At 40.4% G+C, this 21,893-nt stretch overlaps 1 pseudogene; it reads right to left on the bottom strand.

The window, feature by feature from the left end:
* Positions 1-44: 44 nt before the first annotated feature.
* On the bottom strand, positions 45-6,699 carry LOC121754396 (annotated as a pseudogene).
* Between the last annotated feature and the right edge of the window lie 15,194 nt (positions 6,700-21,893).

Genomic DNA, 21,893 nt, shown 5'->3' with positions numbered 1-21,893 from the left:
TCTCTCACGAGATAAAAAAAAACCGAGTATCCACTGCAAAATCAGAGGACACTGCCCTAGTAGAAGTGTAGTCATATGCACAATTGACCTTGACTATCAATAGAAACATGTTTTATATGCAAAAATATACAGAGTTAGCGCCTATTTTCCCTGAATTCTTATCAGGAGTCAAGTGACCTTCCCAGCTCAGTTCAGCTTCCGAAGATGTCTGAATCACCCCTCGGACTGTCAAGAGAATCTCCTAAGTAGGACCCATCGGGCTGACGGATAAAGATGTTAAGATTGCCAGATGGGAACAGTTCCTGAGCATCCCAAACACGACTTTATATCAGGCTCTCCGATGAGCAATAATTATCACATAAAGATGGGCAAACAAAATTGTAAAAGGATAAAGATCTAAATCTATCCCAAACTATCACTATTTTCTGGAATCACTATTTCTCAAATATATCTCAGACTATGGACTTTGACCATTAATACCCAAAAGTATTGGAAACCATGCAAATCTATCACTGGAACGAATTTCTCAGTGCTTAATAGCTTAGTAGGACCCTTGTATTTTCACCATTAAAAAAACAATAATTTATGTGCCAACTGCTTTAAATCGACAGCGATTCTGCATGGCTTTCAAGTACCCAAAAAACCTATCTGATTATAGATCTGCATAGTTTTCCATAGCTTGGGTATTAATTGGTCAAGGTCGATAGTTTGGGATCAATTTGGAAAAATAGTGATAGTTTGGGATAGATTTGATATAGTAAAGACTTCAAAGAAATCAAGCACCAATGTTGATGTTGTAACGTACCAGATCACCAGTCCCTTGGCTCTCCGATTGGAAGACGATTGGCCGGCAACGCTTGTCTTCATTCATCAAACTCGAATTCTGAAAGTGAGACACGAGAGCAATCTTTCCTGAATTCTTGCATACGCCAAAGAAGCGACCTTTTCACTATTGAATTTTTCCCATTTCTTTCCATTGAATGCCTGCAATGATCAACAACTTGCAATTAGGCACGCCTTATTAAATGTCTAAGTGACCATGGAACAATTAGACTGAACACGAACCTCATAAAAAGGTGATGATGTGTGAAGGCGATACCATATTGATGAAGGCATACCCAACATTGCATTTATTCTGGTTGAAACAAAATAAATTAATTTCCATTTTCAAGATTACTAAAATAGGGGGAAAACCCTAATCCACCACAACATTACCTTAAAATCGATTGGCAAATAGAGAAAATCGTATGTGCCCTTATGGGTTTCATCGATAGCAGCCAGTAGCATCTTTGAAGTATACCTAAGATCGGATAGAAGAAAACATTAAGAAAAAAGACGCCGGAAATACCACAGAACAAATCTCAAGTTCTTACTTGTTTGGTATGTTCTTAATCATCAACGTAGTTCTGCTATCTTCACCACTCATAATCTTCTCCAAATCTAGTTGATACTGCTTCTTGTTATCCATTTGGCCTCCACTCTCAACCCTTCTACTACGAGCACGATCAATCATCCCATCATTGTTGGTGGCTCCGAAAGAACTGTTCCCGTAATATAAAGGGCCATTTCTTGTCATAGACATCACTCGGGAACCAGGAGAACCACTATCAGTGTAGTTTCCAGCAAAAGTAACTCCTACATTCACAGCCCCAGGGACCCCGATATTCATGCCATGGCTCCCACCATTGCGTCCAAAATTTGTTACACCAAAAGCTGCCTGGTTTATGTATGAAGTTTCTGGAGAATCGGGAAAAAAGCCAAGATGCCTTTCCAGTTGAATACCAGAAGGAGCAGATCCAACGTGGTGGTGTGACCCGAGAAATGAACCACGCTGACTAGGGTAGGGGAAACCGATTCCCTGACCACTGGATTGAAAAGGACGGGCCTTCAAAGATGAAGACCATGCCGATGAATTGGCATGGTCAGACTGGACAGAGGGACTTCCCCAAAGAAACTGAGGACCAGAAAGTGTACCGATGCTAGACGGCTTGGAATAGTCAAACGGTGAGACGGGCCCGGGACTGGAGCTCAAGTTTGGATCAGGAATCGAATAATGATCCTGAAAAGCCACTCCTTGGCCATTGTTAGCCTTATTGACGACCTGGTTTTGGGTCATCCTTCCTGGATCTTTACCAATTGGCGCAATTTTCACAGGATTAGATGCATGGGACGGGAGAATAGAAGCCAACCCGTTAAGTGGCTGCTCCCCACAGGACTCAGACTTCCTAACTTTGGCGTCGTACTATAACCATGCAGTGAATTTCGCTCGACTGGACTGCCATAATTGGCCCAGCTACCTGCAAAGATCTTTTTATCATTTTGACTCGCACAAAACATAAAAAAGTGATGGAAAAAATAATTGTTTAGAGTGTGGGCACCAAAGACATGCCTGGAGGAGAATCAGCTAAAGGAGAACCAACTTGGTGAAGGAAAGCCGGGCTTCATCTTGATCCTGTTCCTGACTAAGCTGCTGCATTAAGCTGTGCAAAAAAAGGAAACAGTACCACTTTACTAGATCGTGATGGATTTCCATAAGGGCTAACAAAAAGTAAAAGATCCAAAACTCTTTAATGATTCATAGTATATCTTTTTTTCTTAATGAATAGAGGGTGCACCTCCGACGGGCACCACCAGGCCGGCTAGGTTCAAGCTTTATGCGTTTTCCAGCTATATCACTTCTGTTTAAAGCCTTTAGAGCTGCGTCTGCAGCTCGAACATCATAAAACTCGATAAATTTATGGTGCCGTTTATGAGGCGTCTCTCTTATCTGCATTTAATGCAACACACGAATAGTTCAGTCAACATAAGTGGAGGAGCTCCCATGAGCAAAAAAAACATGTAATGAGCTCAAGAAGAGCGGTAATTTCTTGGAAATGTAGTAGTACCTCCTTAACTTCGCCATAAGCTCCAAATATTTGGCGAAGGTCATCATTGGATACGGATGCATCCAAATTGAACACCACCAAAGTGCCTTGGTTAACATCCTTTTCCGATGGGTTATCCTGAAAAGAGCAGGAAACGATTGTTGATAGAAGGTTATTCACTCAGCAACATGTTACGTTGATAAAATGAAATGGTATTCAATTCCATACCTTAGGAATCGAAAAATGAATATCAAGTTTTCTTCTTCTCAAAGGCTTGCTCTGTAGTGCAGGCATTGCAGTTCGGGCAGCTCTGATATCATAGTATGATATCATCACAAATCCCCTGTGTTTACATGCAGTGTAAAGAGTTCTGATATCTCCAAATTGCTATTTGAAGGAAAGGAAAACAAGAAAGAAAAGAAAGGTTGTAACATGTCAGAATAACAGATAAAAAGTTTAATAGGAGTATCATAAATGAATAATAACTTTAGAAGGAAATCTATTGTAAATCAAAATATAAAAAAAACAACTTGGAACAGCAGTAAAAGATAAAATTAGGAGCCAAACTACATTGGTCTAATCAGGAAGGTTTCACTTAATTTCGTAAAATCTGTCTCGACAGTGGCTGCAAACCGACCTTAAATGTCGAACCCCGATAAAAAAAGGCAATCAAACTGAGATAAATATAGCGCTAACTCGCTAGCACATTAAGATTCATAGAAAGTAGTTATTTTGTGCTTTGGACATTAAGAAGAAGTATCAAATCTATCAAAGTTGGATCCAGATACCAGAAATATGATTGGCAACATGGACTGATGGAACGGGATCAGGAATGATAAGACTGCTTGAGTCTTATCAGCAACAAAGTTTTCAATCAATTTTGGTATTAACGAGACCGTTGTTAGCTATCAGCAGCTTCAAACATTTAAGGGGCTCCTTCACCAAGATTATGATGGTAAAACAAACAACTTCATTTATGAAGGAGTTGCTCTTTCATTTATATGTGAGCATGAGGTATAGATAGTAGCACAAAAAAAGGCACGGAAAGCTCTATGAATTATCTAATACAGTATACTAGTAAGAATTACCATAGATGACCACTCAACTAATTCTTTTAAAAACTACCAGAAACAAATATTTCACCCATCTCCATAGGCCAAAAGCTGTTGATTATGTTTTCCTACATTATCTATCATCTTATTTACATGATGTATTAGAAATTGTAACCCTTCACAACATTATCATTTAACCTATATTTCGAAAACTCCACATATCTTAAGTATTTTGGATGGCAACCAGCTACTATAAAGGGATTTGAGTGTCACGCTCTCCCATGCATCTAAGCGTTACAAATTACCATTTACATCTTCTATTAATTAGCCAGATGATAGAAGTAAAAGGCAGTGCACAACAGCACTAAAGATACATATCTGCGAATATAGCTGAAAAATAACTTAGGCAAAAAGCAAGCACAGTATGAAAACGGTCAGTGTCAATTTTAGAGAGATGGGGTGCTAGCGCATATAAATAATCTTTAAGATTAGCATTCAATACCTCAAAGAGAGACTTCAGCTCTGAGTCCTCCACATTACTGTTGATATTGCGAACAAATAACGTCCTTGACGGGTGCTCTCCATATGGATGTTCGCCACTAACAGCTGCAACACCATTTGTGAAACCAAAAGGAGATATGGTACTTCCACTAATACCTTCCGACATGCTTAACCTCGATATACCATTAATCAGATTCTCATGACTTTCAGATTCAATTTCCAGACCCCCTCCACTTCCAAAAAAGTCGTCATCCAATTCCTCAAGTTGAGTTGGTAACCCACTAAGGTCGAAATCATCCATTAGGCCAGCAAAGAGTTCGTCTTCATCACCAGGAAGAAGATTCCCCATGGTATGTGGTTCAATATCTTCAAGCGGATCCTTAACTTCATCAGCTACACGACCTTTAGTACGACTAGGGAAGCCATCATCAATGGATCTCACTCGTTCAGATTCACTAAAATTAACTGAAGATCAAAAGGCCCAAGCTAAGAGCTTATTACAAAAAGTAATTGAAAAGGCACAACTTGTTAGTAACATATTTGATTTTGCTCACATTTCATGTGTGGGAATACAGGCAACGAGGTAGAAAACAAACTAGCATCGGTAGATGTGTGATACGCTCTGGTATCATTCGGAAGTTTCCATGCAGTTTTCTCTTTATCAGAAACACCATGAAAGGAGCTTTAGAAGGGCCTACAGATAAATATTGAAATAATGGTGGGATGAATGCATTAAAATCAAATACATATAATGGAGACTTTACACTTACCAGCAAAAGGATTTTTGGATTGCTCCATTGAATTCACTTTATGCAAAAACAGCTAATTGGCAATGAAGTATGATGCCGGCTCTGGATTAGGAAAGTTCATAAACAAAATAGAAACCAGAAATGATCAGCATGGTCAATCACACTTAAGTGCACCAACCAAAATAGAAGCAATGGATATCTGTTTAAACCTAAACATCAAAATGAAACTTTGCAATAAATCTACTAACATAAGAATCAAATAAAGAAACTTGTTTTAGAAACAACTCGACATACATGCAGGCAATAAAGTACTAGCACATGCACATAAAGCAAATTCAATGACCTACAAAGTGAAACACAAAAGTAACAACACGAAGCAGGAAATCAATTATCAACCCTATCGATGACTCGAAAACAATTGAGCAAAAAATAAAAAATATATAGCAAAAAAGAAAAAATGAAACTATGATCACAGCCAAATTAAATTTTCACTTGGATCAAGACACTAATTTCTTTGAACGGGGATTATCGGCTCGATACCACAATTTACAAATCAAACTGAAGCAACTAATATGCATGAAGATCAACTCCGCACAGTAAAATTAAAGACCAAAACAGAAATATGCAAAAATGATAAATTCCCCAAATCACGAAAACATAGAATAACAATTCATGCAGTCCCCTTGAAATTGACGACTTACCACTCCTCCACATGCAAAAACCTAATGGAATCGAATAAAGGATCCTAGGTTTAGTACTGTAAACCACATAAAAATGGAAGCTTTACCAGAAATCAATCAAATTATAAATTTTGCCAACAAGCCCACACCTTAAATCGCGAAAATAATAGAGAATCACAATAGAATAAAAACCCACATCAATTAGTGACAAATTCCCGAAAATGTTACAGAGAGAGACGAAAGATAGTACCTCACGAACAAGACTGCTAACTGCCTAAAAAAGAAGATGTGTGTGTGTGAGAGAGAGAGAGAGGCCCCAAAATAAAAGAAGAGAAAACAAAAATCTAAGGCTGGGTGGAAAGATAGGTCGAAGGGAGTGTAAAGAAATGAAATTTACAAGAAACACAAAACCCTCAGAGTGAGAGTTTCGTAGAAGCAGAGGAATTGTTTTCTTCTACTCTTTCACTTCCTCCTCTACCGCCGGGAAACCAGTGGAGTGGTTTTTGAGAGACAAACGGAACAATTTTGAGAGAGAACCAAATGGAGAATGATTGGATGGAAAAGATGGTATCGTACTTGTCTGATTCCAAACAGTAATTGTTTATTAGATCTTTGGTAATGTATTCAATGGCCAAAAATTGGAAATTAATTGTTTTCAATATTTGATTTCGTAAGTTCTGTTTGGGATTGGAAAATAGTTATATTTGATTTCGTAAGTTCTGTTTGGAATTTGGATGGGGCTAGGGACTCAAAAATAGGTTATTGGTATTGTTATCGTTACGAGATCATTGAAGTATCCGCAACGGTATCCTATTATGCCGTCTAGAGGGTACCCAATAGCATCTGCGACCATTATATCGACTTGAGGGCCAACACTGGCGACTCTCAACATGGGGATATCATGTATGTGGCATGTGGGCTGAAAATGGTTGCACGCGCCGTCTCAATCAATCATTATGCGTGCACACTCATATTCTTTTGCTAATCTTTAATTTAGATTTTATTTATTTTATATTAAAGTTAGAAATAAGTAAAATCGGTCGTATCAATTGGGAATGGTCGCGTTACCATTTTTCTCCTTTTTCCAACCCCTTTTACAACTTATCTTCTTTCTCCCACTTGTCGTTTCATTTGCACCGCCGAATCACTTTTTCTCTACGTTCTTCTCAAATTTATCTTTCAACTTCTCATTTCTAATGCTTCAATTTTTTTTTCAAATGTCAACATGTCAGAACTCTCCTACTCTCATGAGCAATATTTCCCTCCAACAATATGCTCCATATTGTATAGGACAATGAGTCGATTTAAATGGTTGGTTATGTATTTGACATAAACAATATGTCAATATTGGAGTTGGCTCAACTCACACACTCATATTCTTCTTGCCTCAACTCATCATTTACCATGTGTCTCAACATTATACAGCTATTCGGTGAAGTGGAGAGTCCCAACACAATCTATGTGTTTCGTACACTGCAGATGAAATCATGAGGATCTTTACAATGTATAGCAGGACAATCTAAGGTAATCTGCCGAAAAAAAAGATTTGCAAAGAATAGGCAAAATGTGGGGGGAAAGTGAAGGAACTTAGTTGTTTTAAGTTGATATAATAGTGTATAAATATTTTTATTACGTATAGCACATTATAGATGATGCTATAATACGCAAAATCCAAGTTACAGAAAAGAATCAATCCTCAAATCTATCAATATAGGATAACCAAACCCATCAAGGTTAAGGCCTTTGTTTATTTGGAATCAACAAATAGTAATATAATTCCAAATTTGTTACAAAGCTCATAATATTTTCTACTTGCAATATATATGAAGCATATACTAGTGTTAATTAGCAAAATTTGCTATAATTATAAAATTGAAGACCACATATTTTTGTAAGAATTCAAATTTATATTGGTCAACATTATCATCCATCCTAATTGGGCCTTACCATTTTTGGGCCCACTAGTGTAGCATAGAAAACAAAATTATTTTATGGCATGTTTCTGCACCTTATATTTGCCACAAAACAAATGAAGCCCAAAATTAGTTTAAGAATTAACCATCTACGCATCCACCCGAGCAAGTTTATTAAATAATTTTATGATTTTAATTAATTATATTTTTAATTTAAAATGTGTAATTTTCCGTGTTATTTATTTAGTGAAAAATAGAATTACAAATTAAATGAATTAATAATGAATCAGAAAAATTAAAACTATGAAAATTGTACTTGCTGTTTTGTGTTTCATGCTTATGGGTGTGGTTGCACAAATTGCAAATTGGTATGGTGTTGTGCTCGTAAACGTTGCCAATATCCTTATAATTAATGAGTTAAAAAAAAACTTAAGGCCATATATTTCCCTTCATTACGTGAACGGTGAATATATCCATAATTATAATCTATAGTCAGTGAACATCGATCACACGAAATGAAACAATATTAGTAATATGTAAAAGGCCTATTGCTATTGAAAATATTTTCTACGGTGAAATCCATAAATAAATCTTGAGCTATTTAGAGACTAGCTAGCTTACAAAATGCATCTCGCAAATAAATAAAATAAACATTGATATTTCCTTTTCAATCTATTGTCGGAAAAGGAAAGCCACTTATCTTAATGGCTCCATTAACTTTATTGAAATTTATACACACCCATTTATACAAGCAAAGGTAGACATGCCCACCGGTTCCGGTTCCGGCGGTTAACCGCCGAACCGGAACCGGCGGTTCCGGAACCGGAACCGGAACCGGCGCAATATTCCCGAACCGGAACCGGCGCAATTCGGTTCGCGGTCCGGTTCAGGTTCAAGATATTTCGAACCGGAACCGTCACCGAACCGGCGGTTCGGGACGGTTCGGAACCGGCGGTTAACCGTGGAACCGCCGGTTCCGGCGCTTAAATCGAGGCAGGGGGATGAGGGGCCGGTGGTGATCTTCAAAAACGGTCGAAACCGCCGGTTTTTCGGCGGTTAACCGGCGGTTAACCGGAAAAACCGGCGGTTAACCGCCGGTTTAGTGACTTTCGAGGCGGCGCGGAGCACGAGGCGACAATGGAGCAGCTTTTGCAGACGGTTCGTTGACCGAACCGGCGGTTTTATTTCGGAAACCGGCGGTTTTGGCCCGGAAACCGGCGGTTCCGCCGGTTCCGCCGGTTTTCCGCCAAAACCGCCGGTTTTTGTGAAAATTCAAATTTTTTTTTTTTTTTTTTAAATTTCAAATTCGAATTCTTCCATTTTCCCCTCATTTTTTTCTATAAATACCCCCCTCTATCCTCATTTACATTCACCCCACTCTTGTGTTAATAAGAGTTTCTCTCTTCAATCTCTCAATTCTCTCTCTTTGTCTCCAATTTCTCATTTGTGCTATTGTGCTTCCATTTAATTACGCAATTGCTACTCTTATTACGCATTGTTATACACTTATACAGTTATACTTGTTCCCGTAGTTCTATAAGTTGTCTTTCTTTCTCAATTACTAAAACAAAAAAAAATAATTATTCCATATTTCTACATTTCTACATACCATTCCAATATGTCTTCATCCCGAGAAGGTCGTGTTGATAAGGGAAAGGGAAAGGCCAAGAGGCCATCTCGGAGATCCGTTATTGATGAAATTTCTCAAATGAACATGGATGAGTGGCAGGTTAATATTTATTATCTACTAATTTCATTAATTTTGAATTACATTTCATTATTGTTCATAATTTTATTTTGTATTTACAATACAAATATTATTTTGTAGGCTCGAGAAGAGCAAGATGTGGCACATGCTATTGCTCTCTCTCGCTCTCAATACCAAGGCGATGCTTATGTTGGTACCGGTAGTGGTGCTCCCGGTCGCGGTGCCTATTCCCAACAAAGTCCAACCCCCGTGAATGTTGATGAAGACGATGATGATGATGATGATGACGACGAGGAGGAGGGGGAGGAGGTAGAAGAGGTTCAAGAAATGCCACCCCCACCACCACCAAGGAGTCGGCGTGGTCGTGGTGGTCGTGGACGTGGACAACCTCCTCAACCTCCTAGACCAGCTGAAAGGTCTTTAACCTCAAACATCTTCGTGAAACATTTCAAGAGGGTACAAGATAGTAACGATCCAAACACTTATAATGTGTATTGCAACTATTGCGAAAACGTATACACATTCCGAAAGGGTGGAGGGTACGGTACATTTACCCGTCACCTGGAGAAAGCGCATCCGGTCGAGTTTGGTATCGCTCCAACCCAAACTCAACTCAACTTTCAACATGGAGTCGGAAGTGGGACGACGGGTTCATCCCAAACATCAGGTATGTGTAGCAATACTCTTTTGAAATATGATCACAAAAATGCTCTTAATGTGATGTCTAGATTTGTCGTTATGAAACATTTTCCATTCAATGCTTTTGATAACGATGCTTTTGAGTCGAGTATGCGGCAAGTATATAATGCCGCTGCAAGAAAATTGAGTCGAACTTCAATGACGCGAGCCGTTGTTCGACAATGCATGGAAAAGAAGGCGCAATTAGGTACGTTTATTATTAACTTAGGGCATAAAGTTTCTATTTGTTCTGATGTGTGGACTGATTGTTTTTGTAAAAATTCGTATATGGGCATCACGGTGCATTTCGTTGATCACAGTTGGACTTTGAACAAACGTTTGATTGCATTTCGGGAATTTCCCGCACCACACACTGCACAAGCAATTGCTCAATTGATCATTCAAGTTTTGAATGAATTTCAATTGATCAATAAAATTTTTTCTATTGGTTTTGACAATGCTAGCGCTAACACTGCTAGCATAGATGATTTAATCAGTGCATGTTCTCCTGTTATTGATGGTAAATATTTCCATGTGCGATGTATTGCCCATATTTTGAATTTGTGTGTTCAAGATGCCATCGATTTGTGGCAAAAGTATGTTGATCCTATTAGAACTGCTGTGAAGTTGATTCATAACAAAGCTCCTATTGGTAGAGCTTGGAAGAGATATTGTCATGGTAAGCAATGCAGGTACACCAACTTTCGTTTGGATGTTTCAACTCGGTGGAACTCGACATATGATATGTTGGAGTCGACTTTGAACCACATTGAGTATTTATGTGATTTTTTTAGAAGTTGTCCTCATGTTCCTTCTGATTTGATTTTGATACCCGCTTGTTGGGACCACAGCATGGATTTATTTCGATTATTCCGCGCTTTCAAAAATGCCACTGTTGAGTTATCCGGTGTTTATTATCCTACTTCTGTGCGCGTTTTGGAGCATTGCATGTATGTGGCAATTGGTTTTAAAACTTGTGTGAAAAATACTCAATTCGTTGAGTTGAAGGCTATTTTGTTTTACATGGTTGAAAAATGGTTAAAATATTTTTCACGTATTCCAAATGTGTTTTTGATTGCAAAATGCTTGGATCCAAAGTGGAAGTTGCATGGTGTTTATAAAATTTTAGACATGTACTATGGTTGTTTGCACGCTTTGGATTTTTCTCAACTCCGCGAAATGGGCTTGACAAGAGGAGAATGCTTCGAACTAAGTATTCCGGATGTTGATGAAATCAAACATAGGTTAGATAGTGCACTTCGTTCTCTCTACGCGGAATATGAAATGCGGTATAACACCGCTCACCAGGTACGTGCTCCTCCTAGTCCTTCTACATTTGATTTTGGTGGAGGGGATTTTTCCAATGTCATGATCGATCCCGACGTAGTATCACAATTGCAAGATCTATACGGTACTACAACCAATAGGACTAGAGCGACTAGTGAATTAGATATATATTTGGAATCGCGCTCTATTTTTCAAGATGCAGGTCCTCCTACTCAACAAATTGACGTCCTTAATTGGTGGGGAACACATGACAAAGAGTTTCCGATACTCTCCATCATGGCTAAGGAGATATTCGCCGTTCCCGCTTCCACCGTCGCCGTTGAACAAGCTTTTAGTGTCGGCGGTTGTGTCCTAGACGACAAAAGGAGCAATCTCTCCGCCAAGAACATGGAAGCCACTATGTTACTTGACGATTGGGCAAAGGCGGACATGAGAGCACAAGAGCCGGATTTCGACTTCCGTGTAGAGAGTGATGGTGAAGAATTTTCTTCCGATGGCGATGACGAGGTCAGAAGCGATAGCACTCAACATTAGCAATGAGTCGACGGGGGCGGTGAACGGCGAGCACTGCCGACAAAAAGGTAAGCAAGGTAAGAGAACTACGTGGGCTTTGATTCCTCAATAAAATTGTGGATACGTAGGCACCTCAACTTAAATTTGAAAAGTTTAACTTCGAAAGTTTAAGTTGAGCTCAAGCCCTTTTCAATTTTTTTTTTTCCCCCTATTTCATAGATCATTCAGGATGCGGCTATGTTGTACTTGAAGATCATTAAAATATATTCCCCATTTGATAAATATCAAATGCGGAATATATTTTAATGATCTTCAAGTACAACTTAGCCGCATCCTGAATGATCTATGAAATCTTACCTTGGAATCAACCTTTTTTTTTGCAAAATGTTGCCCATTTTCTAAGCAAACACATATCAGCACGCTATATACACATTGATGCATTGATTGCTTTGGAAGATCAAATTGCCCCTATTAGAAATGTAGCAATGTGTATATAGCGTGTTGATATGTGTTTGCTTAGAAAATGGGCAACATTTTGCAAGAAAAAAGGGTTGATCCCAAGGTAAGAGAACTACGTGGGCTTTGATTCCTCAATAAAATTGTGGATACGTAGGCAACTCAACTTAAATTTGAAAAGTTTAACTTTGAAAGTTTAAGTTGATCTCAAGCCCTTTTCAATTTTTCCTTTTTCCCCCCCATTTCATTTTTTTTTAAATTTACCTTCCGAGTCCGACGAGGCGACGAGCCGACGCCCGACGACACTTGTAAATTATATTACATTGTTGTATGTTGTTGTATTGTATACTTATGTATTGTAAATTGTAATGTATCGTTGTCCGTTACAACTCAAAATCAATAAAATTTATTTCATTTTCTCCTTATTCGTCTTATTTGTGCTTGAATTATGCATTGTCTTGTTCCGATTTGTTGTATAAAGCCAAATTTCAAATTTAAAAAAAAAAAAAAAAAAAAATTGAACCGGCGAAACCGCCGGTTCAAAAACCGGAACCGCCAAAACCGCCGGAAAACCGGCGGTTCCGAACCGGAACCGGAACCGCCCGGTTTTCGAACCGGAACCGGAACCGTGAAATAGCCTCACGGTCCGGTTCCGGTTCCGCTTCCGCCAAAACCGGAACCGGCGGTTCCGAACCGGAACCGCCGGTTTTCGAACCGTGGGCATCTCTGAGCAAAGGTGACTAGATTGAAATCTCTATGACCAAGAAAAATATATTCCTGTTACCAAAAGCATGATAAAAGGAATCAGTGTCACTTGCTCCCCTTACGTCTCACTTGTTGGGTTACAAACTCATCCCACATCGGATGAGTGAGGGAAGTTGGAAGATGTATATAATTCCTGTCCAACCCCAATTAGTTTTGAGGCCTTTTGAGAGTGACCCAAAAATAAATCCGTGCGGGCTTGACCCAAAGCGGACAATATCAAACTAATGTTGCAGTCGACGATCCTAACAAGTGTATCAGAGCCCAGGTGGCTATGGGTTGTGCCTAAATGAGCCCCGGTTAGGGTCGGGCCCTGAAGGACTCGGGTTAGAGTCGGGCCAGGATGACCCAGGGGCCAGGGCTGGAACAACCCATGTTCGTGTCAACTGCGTTCCCGATGTGGTCTCGGTTTGAGGAGAGGTTTGTTGGGTTACAAACTCATCCCACATCGGAGGATGAGTGAGGGAAGTTGGAAGGTGTATATAATTCCTGTCCAACCCCAATTAGTTTGAGGCCTTTTGGGAGTGACCCAAAAACAAATCCGTGCGGGCTTGACCCAAAGCGGACAATATCAAACTAATGTTGCAGTCGACGATCCTAACATCACTGTGATCCACTTTTACTTTTAGTTTGTCTCATTCAAAATAACTCATTATTAAAAATAGAAACTCTTTTTTCTTTACTTTATCCGTATCTCTTACTTTATTCTCTTTACCTACCAAATAAAAATAAAACTGCATAAAATTTCGTGTCTTATAAAGAAGAGATCATCTTCCTAGAGATGGAGAGAGTATTTTTTACTAGTACTATAAAGTGGTATTATACCACATACAATACATTTTACACTGTCGTAAAACCCCAATACTCTACCATATGCATATAAATATGGGTGTTTTAATCAGACCAATGGTTTGGAATCGCCGATTACGATTCACAACCAGAACTAGCATCTGAAGGTTCAAACATAACCGTGTTAACGGTTCAGGCAATCTGGTTACAAGTCTGCCCTTAACCAGCGGTTTCATGGGAGTCAAGGTGCGCAGAGCTAGGTGTTAGGCGTGGCGGCCTAGAGAGGAAAACAACAACTGATTCTGATAAAAAAAATCGACCATTATACTGCAAATTTTACTTTTTAAAGTTTTTAAATTAAAATAGTACAACATACAATATGATCCTTAATTTCAAACATTACATCATAATTTACTTAATAAATTATTAACTAAGGATATAATAATAATAATAATAATAATAATAATAATAATACATAAATAATTATAATCAATGGCAGTTCGGATAGATGTGTTAAATTTATATAACCAAAAATAACTTCAAACATGTTTTTTGTTTATTTATCTTCCCTACCAAATATGCACTTAGTGTAATGGCTATTAGTTAAGTATGATCTACAAGTAAAATTCACATTAAGATTTCAAAAATTAAGTGCATTCAAATTTTCAACAATTATATTAAGAATTATTTAATAAGTTATATTTATTGATAACATAATAATAATTATAAATAGTAATGAAATATAACTGTTTTTTATTAGTTGTTATGTTCTTCGTTAAATGATTCATCATTTTTTTTCAGAAAAAATCAACACCTTTAATCTTTCTTACTTTATTCTTACTTATTAATATTTTCTTTATATAATTAACTAAATATCATTTTCTTAAATATGAGAAAAATATATCTTATCTAACAATCGGTGGAGGAAGCTAGTTCTATTATTAAGAAAATTAGGAAAGAAGAAACCTGGTAAGTCGCACAACTTTTCTTGTTTTAGGAATTCTTATTACTAGTACTTTCTTTGTTGAATAAAAAATCAAATAAACATGATAAAATTTGAATACCTTTTTCAGGGCAAAAAGATTATTTTCTCGTGTTTAATTTAATTCTAGCCGTTTTTATGTATTTCAGCGTCCGAACACAGCATTATAAGTCCTTTTATAAAAAAGCAATACTTTAATGGCAGGCAAATATTCATACAATCAGCTTCCACAATGTCTCGATTTAGCTAGAGTGGAATTTCAACTTTTTTGGTAACTTTTTTTGTTCAATTTTCTTTTCTCATAAAAAATACTTGATTTAATCCCAGCTGTTGGCGCTAGTGTAGAATCTCGCAGATTTGGATTTATGCTGTGTATCCACGCTTATATTATAGTAGTGTTTTATTTTTTTTATAGGCCAAAAATATAGTAGTGATTAATTACTTTATACATAAATCAAGTAGTCTCTATTATAATTTTACCAGCAACTATAAATTATTTTATCAATTTTAAGTTTCAGTTTAATTTTGTTATATACTTATTCTTTAAGATTATAGAACCACTTAATTAAGATCGATAAGCTATATTGATCAAACTTCCACAGTTCAACAACGGATGAGAATATTAATTTATAATTCAATCAAATTGATAATATTGTCGTTTTGATAATATTCAAATCCAGATCAATATATAGTCTTATGGGTACTAAACATGATATTGCTACGTAGTACAAGTGCATATATTTATTTTAATTACATGGTCGTTCAATTTGCAAGATTATATTTCATGATTAAATTAAATATAGAGTATTTATGTTTGGTTCATAAGATAGTCTCACAATTAGTTATAGTCACCTCTCTCCAATTAAAATTAATTCTACAGTTTTTTAGATGGATAATCATATAATAATAAGTCACCCTAAACGAACGGCACCGTACATGCATTATTAAATGAGAGATGCTTCCGACATCTCTTTTGTTCCTCTTTCATAGTATTATATATATCCAGCTATCACAAAACTAGAGTGCTAACGAAATCTTGTTAGTTAAGAAATCACAACTTAAATAAACATAAATAAAAAAAAATGAAGTGGGAATTGATGAATCCGCGAATTATTGATGATGATGAATGCTCGTAAAAATAAATTACGACACGGTGAATTTACGTGGTTCGATTTACTGAGGTAAATCTACGTCCACGGGAAGAAGGGAGGGCAAGATTGTATTGCTTGATCTGGGATTACAGCTTACAACACAGATTTGCTATACGATTTTATCTCTAGAGAGCTTTACCCTTTTCTATCTGATCTAAGTTCTATTTATACATTGAACTAGGATCGTGGTTTGCAGCCCCACTAACAAGATCGTGGGTGAGCAATAACTGCTCAATAACTGCTTCGTACCACTAAATAGATCGTGGGTATAGCGGAGGTCGTGGAGGCCTTTCATGAGTCCACTAACTCCTAGATCGGTTGAATGCTGAGACCGAACTGCTGGACTTTACCGATCAGCTCTTGCCGATCTGAGAGGAGAGCTTGACTGGTCGGCTTTTACCGAGCTGTAGGCTGAGTCCGAACTCTTTGGTCGTGCCGAACTCTTTGGTGCCGAACAGGTACTCTTTCTTGGGCTCTGGGCTGATGGGCCGTCGCTGTTATTGGGCTTGCCATTAGGGTTTAGTTCGTACCCCATCACTACCCCCCCCGAAAAGCGAAGTGAATCACTTCGGCGAGGTGAGTCACTTCGGCATTCTGGATAATGGTAAGGGGGAGGCTGACGTCAGGGGACGTGCCTTGCGCGTGCCTGCATTAAATGCGACAGTAAAATCCGGCCGTTGAATCCTGAAAAGGTGGGATTCGAAACGGCGCAACGATCTCGAAATCTTTCCCGAATCTGATAAATATGCTCCTTTCTTCATCATTGAAGCACTTTTGCTGTTGCGTCTTCTATACTCTCTCTTTTTCGAGAAATTTTCTTCCGCTTTCAAGAGCTTCTTCCGACTTTCTTCATCTTCAAAAAGTAAGAAAAATGTCTTCTTCTTCTTCGGAGTCGGGTAGCGGTAGGAAAGGGGATAAGGGGTCTTCTGGCCGGAAAGAGTCCGGGGAGAAGACTGTAGAGTATTTCCATAGTATTTTGAGTAAGGATACTGTGATATCCCTACCCGAAAAATACTTTTTTCCTGGGGGGAAGGCGGTGGTACCTGACGGTGATCATAGGGCTGACTCCCCGCCGGAGGGGTACGCCACCGTGTACGAGGCCTGCTTAGAATGCGGGCTTCGTTTCCCCCTCCCTTCTGCCTTTATAGATTTACTAGATTTTTTTCAGCTTCCTTTAGGCCAAGTGACTCCGAACTCTTGGAGGCACTTGTCGGCCTTCGCTGCCGAACTCCGTAGGTTAGGAAGGGATTTGTCTTTGAAGGCGATCCTTAAATTCTTTCAATTTAAGAGGAAGGGGTCTTGGTTTTACTTGATCCCTTTACAGCCCTTTAGAGCCTTTTGTAAAACGAAGTGGCCGAAGTGGCAAAATCGCTTCTTCTACTATGATAGGACCGCGGCTCCTAGTTTTCCCTGGAGAGGGCCGGAGTCCGTTATCCGTCACCCTCGGCCTGAACCGTTGGACGAGCTCGATGGCGAGCTCAACAAGATTCCCATAGTTAGGAAACAATACACGGAGTCTGAGCTCGTCAAGGGCGACGTCGTGTTCGACATCTCGTCTTCGGACGAAGAGGCCGAGGGTGAGGATTTCTCTTTATCTTTATGCTCTACTGCTTTAACAAAGAAAATCTGACTTTGCTTTCTTGCTTTTTGGCAGTGTACATGCTGAGTAAAGCTAGCCGCAAATCTTCGGAGTCCAAGGAGCCGGAGAGGCCGAAAACCACCAGCTCGGCGTCTGATGCCGAGAGGACTCCGAAAAGGCAAAAAACCTCTTCGGATCCGAAGAAGCCGGAGTCGACTTCGGCAAAGGGGAAGGGGAGGACCCAGAAGCCCCCGAGAGCGCCAGAGAAAGACGTGGTCTTGGCGCCTCCTTCGGAACATATCTGTGAGCCGTTTTTATGGCCACGGACTTCGCCGAGGTGAATTCTCTTCTTGATTTTCTGGCCTTGCTTTTTTCCTGTATTTTTTGTGGCCCCTTTGTTGACTTTTTTCTTTATTCATTTTCAGAGGAACGATATGCTCTCCAAGCTCGTCGCCGTCGAACTCTCCAAAGCGTCCAATGACTATGCCGAGATGCAGAGGAAGTTGGCGGCTGCTTGTCATCGGCCGAACAGGCTGAGGCTAACTTTGAGAAGGCCAGAGCTGCTAGGATTTCGGCCAGGATGAAGCTCAGTTTGCCAAAAACCAGCTCGTCATCCAGCGAGAGCAGACGAAGCGGAGCGATGCTGCTGCCGTGGTTGCCCAAGGGGAGGCTCTCCGTGTTTTACACGGAGAAACTCTTTTGAGCAGCCAGTTCTCGGCCTTTGTCGGTAGCCTGGTAAGGCTAATTGCCGATAAGGGCGAGCAGGGGCGACGTCGTGCTGCCTCTGTACAGCCGAGAGATAGCAGCTCGGCTTCAGAATCTGCCGCTCCTTGAGGAGCTCGCTTCATCTTCGGTCCTGCTTTCTGCAGACCGAGTCCGGAGTTGCCGAGCTGATCGGGACGAGAACCTGGAGGCTATCTTTGCCTCCGTGGGACCCGTTTCACCCGCTTCGACTTACAACGGAGAGGGTGAGGCCGAGCCGCCGGAGCTGGAGGCCGAAGTCGAGCGGGCCGGGCATCCGAGAAGGAGGCCGATCAGGAGGCGGAGGCGAGGCCGGCAGGAGACGAGGCCGGGGCTGAGGTAGTTCAGGAGAAAGAAGCTGAACCACGGAGCCGGAGACGAAGCTGGCGAAGTATGATTTCGTCTCCCTTCTCTTAGTCTAGTTTCTTCCTTGTAAAATGGCCTTGAAGCCCTCCTAGTGTAAAAAATTTTCCTGTGAATGAAAAATTCCCTACACTTGTCTTCGTATAGCTTTTCGTACTCGCCTTTATTCCTGTTGTATTTTACTATCTGCTCGGTATAGCTGCCGAACTAATATAGCTGCTTTGTACTCAAGGAGATGGAGATACTTCACTGGAAACGGCTGTACTCTTCGGCTTTAGACGAAGCTGAGAAAAGAGCTATAGCCGATCAGACGAAGAATGACGAGCTTCTGGCTCGTTTAGTGAAGCTGGAGGCCGATAATAAGGACTTAGAGTCCGATAAGAAGGATCTGGAGGCCGAGCTGAATACGACCATTGTGCTGAGAGGACTGCGTACGAGGATTACATCCGTGTGCGCGGGGGCTTGACCATATCAGATGTTCAGAGTCGAGTTGACGAACTGTGGGAGGATATCATGTACTTCGGAGGAACAATGCGCTGGAGAGCTCGGCTTGCCAACAAGTTGTGAAATCATTACGGGCGCTGGGCTTTCTCGGTACGACATTGTTCTTTCTCGGCGCCCCTCCATAGAAGATTCTTCGGCATATCGTGGCAACAGATGCTCGCACTCCAGATCAAAACCTCTGGTTCCTTGTTCAAAATCCTACTCCCAGTCAACAACGAACTCCGGCACAGCCGAAACGTCAAAGACGAGAACGGGCTCAGGAGCAACCGGAATCGTCAAGACAGGGACGGACTGAAATTCGCCGAGGAGTTGTGACTATGAGCGAGCAAGATCAGCAGATGATTATTGCAGAGACTCTTCATCGCCGAGGTGTTAGGGCTTCTCGGGCTCGGGGAAGAGGCGTTGGGTCGAGGATAGCATCTCGTCGACCTGCTTATTCTTCATCTGCTCGAACAACGAACTCGCTTCCAGAGGGTTTTGCAGATAGGTGGCTTAACTTCAGCAACCCTGGACAGTAGAATAGTCTTTGTAACTAGCGTAGCGCCATTTTGTAGGGGTAGCGGAGTTGTATGCCGAACAAGATTTTGAAAAATGAAATTTGTTTTCGCTTCTAACACTGTATTTACAGCTTAGCGAAAAAAATTTCATCGTACTTGTCCTCGGTCTTATGAAGTAGACTTCTTTGACCGGACTTGGTCCTTGGTCTTATGAAGTAAACTTCTTTGACGGACTCGTCTTTGGTCTGATGAAATAAAACATCTTTGACCGGACTCGTCTTTGGTCTGATGAAATAAACATCTTTGACCGGACTCGTCTTGATCTGATGAAATAAACATCTTTGACCGGACTCGTCTTTGTCTGATGAAATAAACATCTTTGACCGGACTCGTCTTTTGGTCTGATGAAATAAACATCTTTGACCGGACTCGTCTTTGGTCTGATGAAATAAACATCTTTGACCGGCTTTGGTTTGTGTTCTAATTTGGCGATTTTTTGTCGCCGGGATCGAACTTTCCCTTGTCCTAATTCGGCGAGTTTTATCGCGTATCGCGTGGATCGGACTTTCCCAGTTAACCGAAGTGGTCTTATGCAGTAAACCTCTTTGACTGGACATGGTCGTCCCGGTCTTATGAGGTAAACTTCTTTGACCGAACTTGGTCGTCCTAATTCGGCGAGGTTTATCGCGTGGATCGGACTTTCCCTTATTGCAGTTCGTTTCAGACGAAGTGCTTGTTAAGACTGAATTGCGGTCTTGTTATCCTCCTTGGAAGCTTGGACTCACAATCGTTGGCTTATTGCAGTTCGCTTCAGACGGACTGCTTGTTAAGCTGAATTGTGGTCTTAATCATCCTCAGAAGCTTGGACTCACAATAGTCTTTAATAATCGATCTAAAAAGGGGATCAGTCTTCAAAGAACGATATACCTTTGGTACCATTTGTAAGAGACGACAAGCACATAGAGACAAAACACATAGAGAAAAAATGAAAAAGACGAAAGAACTTTAAACTTTTTATAAAACGACAAGTAAAAGGTACAAGTAAAACAAACAAATAAAACATGTACCCTATGACCGAACTAGACACAAGACAGACTGACCGGACTTTGTCTCTTACAAGTGGAACTTCTTGAGGTTGGAGACGTGCCATGTTCGGGGTACTTGTTCTCCTGACATGTGAGTCAATTTATAAGACCCTTTGCCGAGGACTTCTGACACCCGATACGGACCCTCCCATGTGGGTTCGAGTTTGCCCAGCTTTTCTGCTCGGCTTACTTCGTTGTTTCTCAAGACGAGATCTCCCACTTGAAATTGAAGCTTTTTCACCCTTTGGTTATAATACCGGGCTACTTGCTCCTTATACTTGGCTGCTTTTATGCACGCCAATTCTCTTCTTTCTTCGGCGAGATCTAGTTCGGCTCTCAGTCCGTCGTCATTCATTTCTGAGGAGAAATTTAGAGTTCGGGGACTGGTACGCCGATCTCCACCGGAATTACGGTTCAGTGCCGTACCACCAGACTATACGGGGTTTCACCGTTGGAGGTTTTGGGTGTAGTTCGGTAGGACCACAGGACTTGAGGGAGATTTTCTACCCATTGTCCTTTGGCTTGTTCTAACCGGCTTTTAACCCTTTTCACCAGAATCCGGTTCGTTACTTCCGTTTGTCCGTTTGCTTGGGGATGGGAGACCGAAGTGAACCGCTGTTGAATGTTCAGCTCTTAGCACCAATTCTTGAACGTCTTGTCGGTGAACTGAGTCCCATTATCCGAAATGAGGATATGGGGTATGCCAAATCGGCAAACTATGTTCTTCCAAACAAAATCCAATGCCTTCGAGCTCGTTATCGTAGCTAATGGTTCAGCCTCCACCCACTTTGTGAAGTAGTCCACGGCAACGATCAGGAATTTCATTTGCCGAGGAGCTTGAGGAAGTGGTCCCACTATGTCTATGCCCATAACTTTCTACCCATTGTCCTTTGGCTTGTTCTAACCGAGCTTTTAATCCTTTCACCAAAATACGGTTTGTTACTTCCGTTTGTCCGTTTGCTTGTGGGTGGGAGACCGAAGTGAACCGCTGTTGAATGTTCAGCTCTTGGCACCAATTCTTGAACGTCTTGTCGGTGAA

The sequence above is a fragment of the Salvia splendens genome, chromosome 11 (genome assembly GCF_004379255.2).
Source record: "Salvia splendens isolate huo1 chromosome 11, SspV2, whole genome shotgun sequence".
NCBI lineage: Eukaryota > Viridiplantae > Streptophyta > Magnoliopsida > Lamiales > Lamiaceae > Salvia > Salvia splendens.
Note: the sequence above shows the minus strand (reverse complement) of the source record. Positions and strands in the feature narration are given on the sequence as shown.